Genomic DNA, 14,594 nt, shown 5'->3' on the forward strand with positions numbered 1-14,594 from the left:
TTTTTAGGTTATAATGTTTATAAATGCCATCTCAAATGTGTGGCCACCGGCCATTATCACTGTGGCTTTTGCCCAACAATCATTGGGAGAAAGGAGATGTTCTTTAGTCACTTTAAAAACTGCTGCACCGAACATCCAACTACGTTGGCGGCGGCCCCAGCAACCACAACGACTCCTCCAGTGATGGCCCCGGCAGCCGCTCCAGTGATAGCTCAGACGGCCGCTCCAGTGATAGCTCCGGCTGCTGCAGCAACATGGCACAATATTTCCACAGCCCCCAAAATTGATGTCAAAGCGCTAAACCACAACATGTTGTTTTTGTAGCCTACAACTAAAAAGGAAAAACCTACAAATGTACATACAAAGGCACCACTCATCCAAAACATCGGACATCACAGCAGTCATGCACTCAATCACAGTCTATGCACTCAATCACAGTGCATAGATAAAAAAGGGGACTTTTTGCAGTTTCCAGGACCTTTTTAAGGGTCATTTGCCGTGTATTCATGTCCAAAAATCACCTGTCAGTTGGAAACGTGCAACAGGGCATATGACTATGCACGGAGAAGTGGGCTAGTCGGGTTTGACTGCGTCCATGTCCAGTCCTTGACGTACAGCCCTCTGGCCACCAATTCACCTATTGTTCACGATGAAAGGATTCTCACAGACATGGTAGTGGGTTACTACTCCTAAAACACATACTGTTAGGGAATAATTTGCCTAGGTATTCAACCTTTGACACAGTTCATCATTTTCTCCTCTCACTGTCTCCTTTCCCATGGCATATGTCTACAGCCTTGGGTATTGCTGCTATCTCTCTTAAGGAGGGGCAGCTTGGGCGCATTGTTGTTGCCAGTCTATGACAGAGCACAAGGCGCCATGAGGTAGTTCCCTGGCACGCATTATTTTCTATGGACGAGAGCTCTAGTTAGATTCAGGGTCCATATTTGTTTAGTCTCACTGATAAAGAATGTTGATTATTACACTCCGAACTAGATAAAACCTCGAGCTACAGAAAGAGTTCTTCAGAATTGGTTTGGCAACTGCTGTGTCAACTCGTGACACACCACCTGTTTTGTCAACTCTCCGGCCGTAACTCCAAATAAACCATCAGTGTGTGTCATTCTGAATTGAGCCTGGATCATTTTTGGAGGAGTTAAACCGTGCATGTCAAAATAATAGTGACTGTCTGATGCCCCTGGACACTGACGAGGACCACTCCTATAACAGGAGGCCTTACAGCTTCCTTCCTATTGAGTCGGTTAGTGAATGGACACATTAAAGTGTACAACCCCTGATGCATGTGATTTTATGATATTACATATGACTTCTTTATACCATCTTGTCTTATCAGTGAGATGGAACTTTGTTCTCATTGCCTCACCAAGAACATGAGTGAGGAAGCGCACCAAAGGCTGAAGGACTTCAGTGAAAGATTCTGAGGAGTTTTTAAATAGGCTTTAAACTCCTGCAGGTCAATATTTTTTTAAGTTGACCAGCTCTGATTTTCCACATGATGTTCTGTTCAATAAAGGTTCATTGAGGAAAACGGTATCAGTGTCTTATTTTATATACATCCCAGTGAATGCTGAACTTGCCGGACCATATACTGCCCTACCCCGGAACCTGCGGTCTTCAGACTCTGGCCCCCCGCACCAACCTGCGATCCTTTGGGGACAGAGCCTTCAGTATGGCAGCCCCCACTCTCTGGAACGCTCTCCCTGCGGAGATCTGCAACATCCCCACGCTTGACGCCTTCAAAAAGGCCCTCAAGTCACATCTGTCTGCCAAGGCCTTTGGCCCCAAATCTATTTGTTGTTTTGTCTGACTGCCTTTTGTTATGTTTGTTTCTACTCCTGTTCTTCTTTTTAAAGCGACCTTGGGTCTCATGAAAGGCGCTATATAAATCCAAGTATCCAATTATTATTAATACATCATTGGAACGGTAAGAATCTCAGCTACAACACTGACTAAAGCCTTTCTATCTCCAGTATGCCTACATGACAAGCATTTTTATAATATAGCCTACAGTAAACATATCATTGACTTATTGCAAAATTATAAAATAAAATTCACCCCTGCTGTCATTCTGGCTTTCACTGTTCAAATGAGATGTCAACCATCAAAATGGGATAAGGGGTTCTCAAACTGATAGGTTATTAATTTATTTGCCTAATAGTTGCTTAAAATGCTACAATAACATTTGCAATTCGTGTCGTGTAGGGGGCGTGTCGTGTACTGTCCGCCATAGGTATATATAAACACTAGATGACTCCCCGCGCTGCTGGCCAATGGAGACCGACGTTGCCACTTGGCCGCCATCTTGCCACAGGCAGTTCTCTCATTCATAACATTATGGTTTACTATTTAAATAACCATAGCTTGCTCAATTTTAAACCAATTTTCAAACAGTTTGGTTTTTTATAAACATCCATCCATCCATCCATCCATCTTCTCCCGCTTATCCGTGGTCGGGTCGCGGGGGTAGCAGTTCCAGCAGAGAGCCCCAAACTTTCTTTTCCCTGGCGACATCAACCAGCTCTGACTGGGGGATCCCAAGGCGCTCCCAGGCCAGCGAAGAGATATAATCCCTCCACCTGGTCCTAGGTCTACCCCTTGGTCTCTTCCCAGCTGGACGTGCCTGGAACACCTCCCTAGGGAGGCGCCCAGGTGGCATCCTAACTAGGTGCCCGAACCACCTCAACTGGCTTCTTTCGACGCGAAGGAGGAGCGGCTCAACTCCGAGTCCCTCCCTGATGACCGAACTTCTCACCTTATCTCTAAGGGAGACACCAGCCACCCGGCGGAGGAAACCCATCTCGGCCGCTTGTATCCGCGATCTCGTTCTTTCGGTCATGACCCATCCTTCATGACCATAGGTGAGGGTAGGAACGAAAATGGCCCGGTAGACAGAGAGCTTTGCCTTCTGACTCAGCTCCCTTTTCGTCACAACGGTGCGGTAAAGCGACTGCAATACCGCTCCCGCTGCTCCGATTCTCCGGCCCATCTCACGCTCCATTGTTCCCTCACTCGAGAACAAGACCCCGAGATACTTGAACTCCTTCACTTGGGGTAAGGACTCATTCCCTACTTGGAGTGGACAGTCCATCGGTTTCCTGCTGAGAACCATGGCCTCAGATTTGGAGGTGCTGATCCTCATCCCAGCCGCTTCACACTCGGTTGCGAACCGATCCAGTGAGTGCTGAAGGTCGCAGACCGATGAAGCCATCAGAACCACATCATCTGCAAAAAGCAGTGGTGCAATCCTTACTCCACCGAACTGCAGACCCCCCCCCCCACGACTACGCCTCGAAATCCGATCCATGTATATTACAAACAGGATTGGTGACAAAGCGCAGCCCTGGCGGAGGCCAACCCTCACCGGAAATGGGTCCGACTTACTGCCGAGGACCCGGACACAGCTCTCGCTTTGGGAGTACAGAGATTGGATGGCCCTGAGTAGAGACCCCCTCACCCCATACTCCCGCAGCACCTCCCACAGTAACTCCCTGGGAACCCGGTCATACGCCTTCTCCAAGTCTACAAAACACATGTAGACCGGATAAGCGTACTCCCAGGCCCCCTCCAGGATCCTTGCGAGAGTAAAAAGCTGATCCGTCGTTCCACGACCAGGACGGAATCCGCATTGTTCCTCCTCAATCTGAGGTTCGACAATCGGCCTGACCCTCCTTTCAAGTACCTTGGAGTAAACTTTCCCGGGGAGGCTGAGTAGTGTGATGCCTCTGTAATTGGCACACACCCTCTGATCCCCCTTTTTGAAAAGGGGGACCACCACCCCGGTCTGCCACTCCTTCGGCACTGTTTCCGACTTCCACGCAACGTTGATGAGACGTGTCAACCATGACAGTCCCTCAACACCCAGAGCCTTCAGCATTTCCGGGCGGATCTCATCCACCCCCGGGGCTTTGCCACTGTGGAGTTGTTTAACGACCTCAGTGACCTCCCACCGGGAGATTGGTGTTGATCCCCCGTCATACTCCAGCTCTGCCTCTAACATAGAGGGCGGAGTTGTCGGGTTCAGGAGTTCCTCAAAGTGTTCCTTCCAACGCCCCAACACTCCATCAGTTGAGGTCAACAACGTCCCATCCTTACTGTACACAGCTTGGATGGTTCCCTGCTTCCCCCTCCTGAGGTGTCGGACAGTTTTCCAGAACAACTTTGGTGCCGCCCGAAAGTCCTTCTCCATGTCTTCTCCGAACTTCTCCCACACCCGCTGCTTTGCCTCGGCCACGGATGAGGCTGCTGCCCTTCGGGCCTGTCGGTACCTTGCAACTGCCTCGGGAGTCCCCCGGGATAACAAATCCCTGAAGGCCTCCTTCTTCAGTCGGACGGCTTCCCTGACCACCGGTGTCCACCAGGAGGTTCGAGGGTTACCGCCCCTTGAGGCACCTAGGACCTTGAGACCACAGCTCCCCACCGCGGCTTCGGCAATAGAGGCTTTGAACACCGACCACTCTGGTTCAATGTCCCCAACCTCCACAGGAATGCCCGAAAAGCTCCGCCGGAGGTGTGAGTTGAAGGCCTCCTGAACTTGGGCCTCCTCCAGACGTTCCCAGTTCACCCGAACTACACGTTTGGGCTTACCAGGTCTATCCAGAGGCTTCCCCCGCCACTCGACCCAACTCACCACCAGATGGTGATCAGTTGACAACTCCGCCCCTCTCTTTACCCGAGTGTCCAAAACATACGGCCTCAGGTCCGATGATACGATAACGAAATCGATCATGGACCTTCTGCCTAGGGTGCTCTGGTACCACGTACACTTATGAGCATCCTTATGTTCGAACATGGTGTTTGTTATGGCCAATCCATGACTAGCACAGAAGTCCAGTAACAAACCACCACTCCGGTTCAGATCAGGGGGGCCGTTCCTCCCAATCACGCCCCTCCAAGTGTCTCCATCATTGCCCACATGTGCGTTGAAGTCTCCCAGCAAGACTAAGGAGTCCCCTTCAGGAGCCCCATACAGGACTCTTTCCAGGGTCTCCAAGAAGGCCGAATACTCTGAACTGCTGTTGGGTGCATAAGCACACACAACAGTCAGAGTTTTCCCCCCCATAACCCGCAGGCGTAGGGAGGCGACCCTCTCGTCCACTGGGGTAAACTCCAACAACGAAGCACCTAACCGGGGACTTGTGAGTATCCCCACACCCGCCCGGCGCCTCACACCTTGAGCAACTCCGGAGAAGAATAGAGTCCAACCCCTATCCAGAAGTAAGGTTCCAGAGCCGACGCTGTGCGTAGAGGTGAGCCCAACCAGATCCAACTGGTACCGCTCCACCTCCCGCACAAGCTCCGGCTCCTTCCCCCCCAGAGAGGTGACGTTCCACGTCCCCAAAGCCAGCTTCTGCCGCCCGGGTCTGGTCCGTCGAGACCCTCCGCTTTCACTGCCACCCTTCTGGCAGCGCACCCGACCCCATCGATGTTTCCCGTAGGTGGTGGGCCCGCGGGACGGAGAAGCGGAGGTGTTGCCCACGTTGCCTTTTCGGGCTGGGCCCGGCCGGGCTCCGTGGCAAGCCCGGCCACCAGACGCTCGCCGACGAGTCCTCCTTCTGGGCCTGGCTCCAGAAGGGGACCCCGGGCTTCCTCCGGGCCGGGTATCCTCACTTCTTGTTGTTTTTATAAACATCAAAGATGTATTTATGATACTGCATACTTATAATCATGGACTTTCATATGAAAATAACATTAATCAGATAAAGCAATAGCTATACACGCACACACAAGCTATTTATATTAAATATTTGCCGGTGTATATATTTCCATTTATTTTATTATATTGTTAATATTTAAAAAAAATTATAAAATTAAAATACATTTATATTTTATATAAAAATCGGTTTCATGTTACCACTCTGTAAGCCAAGAGTTGTTAATTTAGCAATGCCTTAGCTTGAAGAACAGGGACACAACTAATGACAATAGCATATGTTGGTATATTATTTAGAAATTCACACCTTTATCAGAAGAACCAAACCAACATAAAATGTGCACAGCCAGTTCTGTCTAATTTATCACAATTATTTTTGACATGAGATCTTCATATCATCCTATTTTGGTATTTGGTATTTCTAGATTTGTAAACAAATCCAGAACCTTTGAAATATGTTATTGAAAAAAGACCAATAATAATATAAACTGTACCATGTGTCCTTTTGTGTCCTTCTGTAGTCCATTTGTGGTTTATCTTGTCTCACCCCGGCTGATATATCACAAAATCCACTGTTTAAATTGTTCCCTATATTGCCCCTATGCCCCTGTAAGGTGTCCTTGGGTGTTATGAAAGGTGGCCCCCCAAAACAAATGTATTATTATTATTATTAAGAAGAACAACTTGGTGTGGTGTGGAGGGGAAGTAGGAAGCAGGAGCAGGTGGGGAGAGATGGGGCTTCAAGGTTCAAGGTTATTTGTTTTAAATGTGTCTTGGAGATAAGGACCAGCTGCACACAATAAAATACAGTATAACACAAAACCAATAAGACACACGGTGACACATGGCACACCAACAATCAATCATCGTCCAGCCTCAGCTTTGGTATTCTTTATTATTATCTCACATAGCCCCACTGATCCTGTGTAGCAGGACTTGTAATGTACATACATCCACTAAGTAATTAACGATTATCCTAATTTTAGTCATAATATTGTCATATCTTACAGGTGAAAGGTGATCCCACGGGTTCTTGTTTGCAGACAGTGGCGATTGGAGCATCCGTAGGCTGCACAAAAGTCTGGCATAGTCAGGTACTTCTGTAAAGCCAGCAAATTCCTGTATCATAATGCAAGATGTTTTTAACAAGCCAAACCACTTGGAAGAAATCATGTGTAACTTAAGTTATGTTGAAAAGAAAGAGCAGTTCTGCTTCTCCCACTGGTGTAAAGTTGCTGGGTCAACTTTGTAATACTAGGTCTCACTCACAGCCTCTTGTTATTAGCCAGCTAATAAATACAACCACATACACAAAGAAAAGCTGCAATTTCAACATGTCCAAGCATCCTGTATCATAGCCATGCTAATAATGTTTATAATAAACTAAACCGTTTGTAAATCAGTCAAGATTTCAGCGAGTTAAGAGTATTTTTGTGCAGATCACTCACCTTACAACAGCTACCATAATGCGAATCAGAGTAACTGTTGACTGTGGTAAGATGGCGACCACTGGAAAATCTCCCATGAGCCATCTAGTGTTTATATATATCTATCAGTGGCGAACCGTGTCTATCACAACTGGACCTTCTGTAGACACACACCCCCCACCCCCTCCGCGGCATTATAATTGTCGTCTTGAAAAGGGTACTCACAACAATTCCGCAACAACTTAATCTTCACCTGTTGCACTTGTCCTTTCAACGTTAACAACAATAAAACGGCATGAATTGCTTCGTCGCATTCTAGATCCTCTGTCTCGAGCCAGTTAACTAGCGGGCCGAATACCCTGGAACCGAGGGAAACTCTGAAAGAATACGCCCATTGGCTACAAATCAATATGATTGGTTGATCAAACTGTCAGTCCAAACCATGGTCCAAACGTACGCTCTCATTCAGTGCAACGGCCAGGGCATTCTATCAAGGATGTAGAATACCTTGAAGGATATTCTACCCAGAGACCAAGAACAAGATCTGATTGGTTGCTTTCTTTTCTACTGAAATGCGTAGTGCATGGTCCGAGAAGGACAAACAAATCAATGTAACACTGTAATATTACAGATCAACAACACAGATACGATTCTCATTTATTAATTTTATATACATTTTATTTATATAATTAAATCGATATTTTGTTTGTTTTATCTGAGTGTTCCAGGGTATTCTCCGAATACTTTGAAGGCCCTGACGGTTCACCATTGATATCTATGCTGTCCGTGGCCGCAGCTAGACCCTTCTCGTGTTATGCATGCCCACTGCACCTTGCCGGAGCGCGGACAGCGTAAAGCAAATACTCAGACATTTCGATGATCACCTCTGGTGGAAGGAGTAGTATTTGGCGCAAGGTGTAGGTGAAAGAGGATGTAAAGGTTCCTCCCATTGAGTTACATGTTAAAAAAAATAGTTTAAAAAGCTGGATATTTCAAAAAGTATAACATATTTTGAAAGATTTGAAAGTTTCCCATCATGTGCTAAAAAGGCTGAATATGTTGATATTTGAATGGTTTCTGTAGCTGAAAGTATGCTGAAGTTATTGAGTACCCAACTATTTGGTGAAATTATAAGAAAATGCATTTCCTGCTGAAAATGCGTGCGAATGCTGTCGCTGAATTTAGCTGAATATTGTATTAGTTGAATGGTCTCTGTAGCTGCTTTTAGCTACAAAAACCAAGTGTGTTGCTGCACTTAGCGGAGATATGCAGAAAAGTGAAATGATTCTTATTATACATCCATGGGGGCAACGAGGGTCAACGCTGCTCTCGTGGGAAGCACACAGCTCGTCCTGGTGGAGGGGGTGAGTACTGCACACATGACAAAGCTTCACAGTTTATTTTATTACTCGGACTGCACCCTCTTGTCCCTCTTTCAAGAACCTTTACTCTTCATTTGTATATATTGTATACCAGGGGTGGGGAACCTCATAGCGTATAGCTCATCATAGCATCGTATCTTTTATCTGCTGCAAACCAAATCTACCAGTTTCTAGGTTTGGTGTCAACATATATGTGCTTTTGTTGGTGTTGGCTTAGTTTCAACGTCAATTTCCCGTAAAGAAAGAGGAACACATAAATCAGCCGAACTGGCCAATAGCAAACGGGAATCATGATGATGAAAAGGGAACAAAGCAGTGAGCTGCGTATTAATCATACTTGTGCTAACGTGTACTGCGGAGAGTGTGGTGTAATGTTAGAAACTTCACAGGTGTTTCCAGTATTTGGTTTCAAGAGATTTCACGTAGTGCAAAAAGCTCTGAAAAAAATGCAACTATATAATATTTATTGGACATTTTAAGATACAGTCATCCAAAAATATAAGTTGTACACACGACTTACCTGTAGATGTATGTCCTTTTATCTGTAAATATTGGTGCAAATACAACAGTTACGGCTTTTACCACCATACATACAGTGTGATGGAAATGACTGAGCAATGTTAGGATGTAACTGTATCAGGTTTTTGTATCGAAAAATGTCTGCATTTTCAATTAAAGCCACTTTATAAGTGAGTTTATTGCCAATATAATTACTCCTGCTGCTGGTTGGCCTTTACTGTATATGGAATCAAAGCTTCTGTTTTTTTTACTTAAACCTGTTTGAAAAACTATTTCAAACATTAAGGTTCAAAACAAAGCAAAGTCAAAGAAAGCACCTTATAGCTTATCTTCATTCATCTTTAGATAGTTTTGTTTCCAACATATTGAAGTCAGATCATTTTATTTTACAAATCGTACAATAATTTATCCTCTATGGATATAGTTGATTTTTAATTAATGGACAAATCAATCTCAATCCTCACAAGAAGGATAAGTAAGGGATAATGTGCTGCGACGCGGTCATTATGGGGAAAAGAACACCGACAGGCTGATCAGGAGCCCGACGCGAAGCGGAGGGATCTAGATCGGCATGAAGGACCGAGGCGGACCGAGGCGCTTGCGCCGAGGTCCGTACGCCTGTACTGGAGTACCAATAATGACGTTCAAGAACGGCCTCAAGTGTATGATTGCGATTCTATAATACAAACTATCATTGTAATCAACAATATCGTAAAATAATTTCATAATGTGGGCTCATTTGCTCCCAAACCTACACTTTCTGCTTGAGTTAATCTCCGTCAGAAAGTAGTTCCTATAAAGTATAGTTCCCTTGGTAACGCTAGCCGATCAATCGAACACTCCTGCTTCCCCGCTTACAGTTATTGATATAATTATAGTAAATAATATATTATTAACCAATTTATTGAAAACAATTTATTTACAACAATTCTTGAATTAGGCTATTTATTTATTTGTTTACATATTTAACATTTTGGCTTCAGAATGAAGGTGGATGTTCATGCTGCCATTAAAAGTGCAATTCTTGAAACAGCTCTCCATGAACTCCATGCCAGACTTTTTTGCAGGTGATGCTGTGGTGTTCACGGGTAGGTTATCGGAAGAGCTTTCCTCCAGTGGCCGTTTCATGGCGTGTCCCGGACCGGCAAAAAGCGCGTTGCTCCACATATTTCTGTTGTCCAGAGATAGAGCCCAGTAGCTGCGAAGCGATGACTCATTTTTATGCCCGCTAACGGACATGATTTCTCTGGCCTCCAACCCTGCCTCCGCCAGCCGCTGTATGCAGGTGCTTCTGACGCAATGGTTTGTGTAACGCGTAGCAGTGCCAGCCTCTTCACTAATGCGGGTCATCATGGATCCCAGGCTGTTCACCCCCAAGGGCTCCATGCTATACCACACCGCATCCCCAGGCTTCACCGACTTCCTTGGATGGTGGTAGAAAGCCTTTGCTGATTCGGGCATTTGCTTTCTTGTTCCAGTTCGAAAAGCAAACTGCAGGCAGTTTGCTTTTCGACCCAACGGTATACCGTTTTTCTCAGACGCGGAGGGATACTGACTTGTTGTGAAAAGGCACGTTCTATTTGACCATTGTTTGATCGTGGAATCAAACACGCCTATTGACCAATCAGAGAGCTTGCTCACACCTATGTGTTATAGAATACAGATTTGAAAACATCGCTCCTTGCTTTAAAAGTAGCACAATTCATGATGTCAAACCTTGGAAAGTATCTAGATATCCCTGCCCTAATGACAAAGTAACTGGCAAGTGAATATGTGTCGCCGTTTGATGTCTATGTCTGGACCGCTGCGTAAAAAGGAGGGTTTCTGCCCCGTTACTTCTCCGCAGTTTTTCTGTATACAGTTCAATCGACCGGACTTCTTTCTGAAGATGTAAGCGTCCTTAACAACGGTCAATAAATCCTTGACAGCGGTCTGTCTGTTCGGTATTAACAACGTGTCACGTGTTCTGAATTGACCAATCAGAATCGAGTATTCAACTAAGCCATGTAATAACTATTACGTTATATAGTTATGTAATAACTATATTTATTACATGGCTTAGTTGAATACTCGATTCTGATTGGTCAATTCAGAACACGTGACACGTTGTTAATACCGAACAGACAGACCGTTAAGGACGCTCACATCTTCAGAAAGAAGTCCGGTCGATTGAACTGTATACATTTGGGCCTTTTGGAACTGGGACAAGAAAAACTGCGGAGAAGTAACGGGGCAGAAACCCTCCTTTTTACGCAGCGGTCCAGACATAGACATCAAACAGTTACTTTGGCATGATTAGGGCAGGGATATCTAGATACTTTCCAAGGTTTGACATCATGAATTGTGCTACTTTTAAAGCAAGGAGCGATGTTTTCAAATCTGTAATCAAAAAGCTCCTCAAAAACGCAAGCAGGTCCTACCGTTGGCTTTTCAAACTGACAAGACAAGAGACGCTCTAACTGTTTTTCAAATGTAACAGTTTGAAAAGCAAGCAAACTGTCTGATTGTCTTTAGTTTTCCGCTGTCGTGTGATAGCAACATGGAGGATTTTAACATTCATTTTAATATATTTGGAGAGCACAGTAATTTGGAGTAATGGTTAGTGGCTGATGAGTCCCCAGTGAAGAAAAGAAAAAGACAAGAGGGACAAGAAAACAGCGGAGAAGTAACGGGCAGAAACCCTCCTTTTTACGCAGCGGTCCAGACATATACATCAAACGGCAAAACATACAGTGTGCAGTTACTTTGGCATCAGGGCAGGGATATCGAGATACTTTCCAAGGTTTGACATCATGAGTTGTGCTACTTTTAAAGCAAGCAGCGATGTTTTCAAATCTGTAATCAGAAAGCTCCTCAAAAACGCTATCGAAGCAGTTCCTGCCGTTGCTACGTTAGTTCAAACAGTAACAACGGACTATTTTTCTTCGCGGATGCATGTCAATTTAAATCAATACATACAACTATTTTTTAAATCAATAAAATAATTTTCTAAATCCATAAAAGCATTTCAATTAATATTGGGAGTCATAACATTACTTTGTTGAGAATGTGGCCATGTAATAAGCTGGACCTTCATGCCGACCTAGATCCCTCCGCTTCGCGTCGGGCTCCTGATCAGCCTGTCGGTGTTCTTTTCCCCATAATGACCGCGTCGCAGCACATTATCCCTTACGCAAAATATCAGCTCTCCCACAAAAGAGGAAGTGTTTTTGCGATGCAACTGTAAATTCATTTGCTTACGCCTTATGTTTGTAATACACAGTGATATTTCACACTTTATCTGAGTCATCTCTGACTTGTTGGGGCCATTTGGACACATTGTAAAGTCTGATGTTCAGACCGATATAGCACTCTGCATCACCCTGTATGGAGAAAATCGAGGATAAAGACAAGTTCACAAAGAGTTATATGTTAATAATAAAATTATAAAATTCAATAACGTGCTTCAACCACCAGGGGGGTATACTACGAAGCAGGATTTTCGCTTAGCCGGCTAAATTCAGGGATAACTCCGGCTTTCCGGTCCTACGAAGCTGGTTCTCTTTTTAGCAGGTTATATCTCCATGGTAACTTATGCTTAGCGGCTAACCAGGGGGGTATACTACGAAGCAGGATTTTCGTTTAGCAAGATAACTTCTGGGATTTCCGGTACTACGAAGCTGGTTCACTTTTTAGCGGGCTAGATCTCCATGGTGATTTATCCTGGAACCTAGTCTGTGCTCCGAAGCAGGATAGGTTCCAGAATAAGATATCAACTCAGCGAAAGCACCATGCCTGCTGACCAATCAGAGCTCAGTGTGCGGAGGAAATACAGTTTAAAAAGCCGTTGCAGGAAAGACGGCCGGCCAAAATCACTGACTGTGTGAACGTGAAAATGAATAGAATATCACCTCCCATCTTCAGAGCAATCTGACTATTATAACATTAGCGTTAAGAAAGCTTACTTAAATAACTGCCACAACATAAGTAACCGGATCAGAGTAACATTACGTAGCCTACAGTCCGCGGCACTGTGAGTGCAGACGTCAATGTGTCCCATTATCATTCATATCACATGTATCATAATGTATCATATATTTCCTTATCTGAGTCAGCTGAGCTGTATCTGGCCGTGCAACGCTTACAGTGTCACATACTGTATGCAGAAGTATTATTTTAAGCAACACATTAAGTTTACGAAACACTCGAGTCAAATGTATTTAAAGTCAGATCCACTCGTGTCTTGGACGGGGCAGTGATATCATAAACCTGTTAATGTACGCATTCAAACACTTTTTCTTTTACCAGCTGTATTCACCTTGCAGGTGCAGCTATGTGGCTTTGATCCTGGATCAAGTGTTTAATTCATGGATGTTTAAAGTTTAACTTCTTCATATTTGACTAATATTATAGTTCACTTTTCATTCAGGAAGTATGACGCTGCGCTGTCATTACGCTTCTCCATGTTTGTGATTGGTCGAATGCTCCAGATACCACCCCTTTTATGTGAACGCGCACCTAACTAGATAGGACACGGCTGGCTTGAGCGAATGAGTTGATAGCCAGCGTCAGGGCCGGCCCTGACCAATTTGCCGCCCTAGGCAAGATTTTAGCTGGCGCTCAGTCTTTCAGGAGAGAGCTCTCTAAAGCTCTCCCCCCCGCGGCCGCTTACACAGTAAATTCCAATGTTAATAAAAGCACACAGAAGCTGTGTACGTTTTTTGGGAGTTTGATTTATTTTAAATGAATACAAATACAAAATTAAAACCTATAATTGCACACTAAAACCATTATTTCAAAAAAAGAACAATTTCACATAAACCTCTGGGTTTTACTGGGACTGGGGCAGTTCAACTTGATTTTGGGGGGGGGGGGGGGTGTGCCATAGTTTGTGGGTGCTGTACGCAATATAGGCGTATTTCTGTTAGTATAAGATAATAAGATTTACTTTGTTGATCCAAAATCGGGAAATTGTGTTGTTATGAAATAAAAAAAAAATATTTTTTTTTTATTTCTAACTTCTTTTTTTTCAATTTTCGGCGCCCCCTATGGGTTGATGCGCCCTTAGCATTCGCCTATACTGCCTATGCCGAGGGCCGGCCCTGGCCAGCGTTGTAGGACAGTTTAACGAGAGCGGCTTTGTTTTGGATTAAGTCAACCAGATAACTCAAAACATATCCAGGATAGGTTGAACTAGATTTGTAGTGGGCACAAAGTGGCAAAAACGTTTCACATGTCTCCATTAAGGCCTCATCTTTCCTCAGAGCAGCAGCTGTTCACCTTTAGTTAATCTGCCAAAAATGCCACATTATTGACCCGAAAGTACACAAAAAGCAGACACAGACGCTACTCAGGGACCTGATATGCTGCACACATTTTACCGATAGCAGCTGCCGTTTTTTAAACTATAGTTATAAATGTAAGAGGTTTATCTCTCATTCAGAACAATGGAAAGGCTCTCCTTTCACTGATCACTGCACATCACCATGGTAACCTTTGATCTCTGGGCTCACACAGGTGTTTGATAACTCGTCACCTCAAACACAAACACACAGACTGGAGTTTAACAGACTGTCTCAGCCTATTATATTCTGTCTGATGGAGACTTCATACTGA

This window comes from Pseudochaenichthys georgianus, chromosome 5, assembly GCF_902827115.2.
Source record: "Pseudochaenichthys georgianus chromosome 5, fPseGeo1.2, whole genome shotgun sequence".
NCBI classification, from domain to species: Eukaryota; Metazoa; Chordata; class Actinopteri; order Perciformes; family Channichthyidae; genus Pseudochaenichthys; species Pseudochaenichthys georgianus.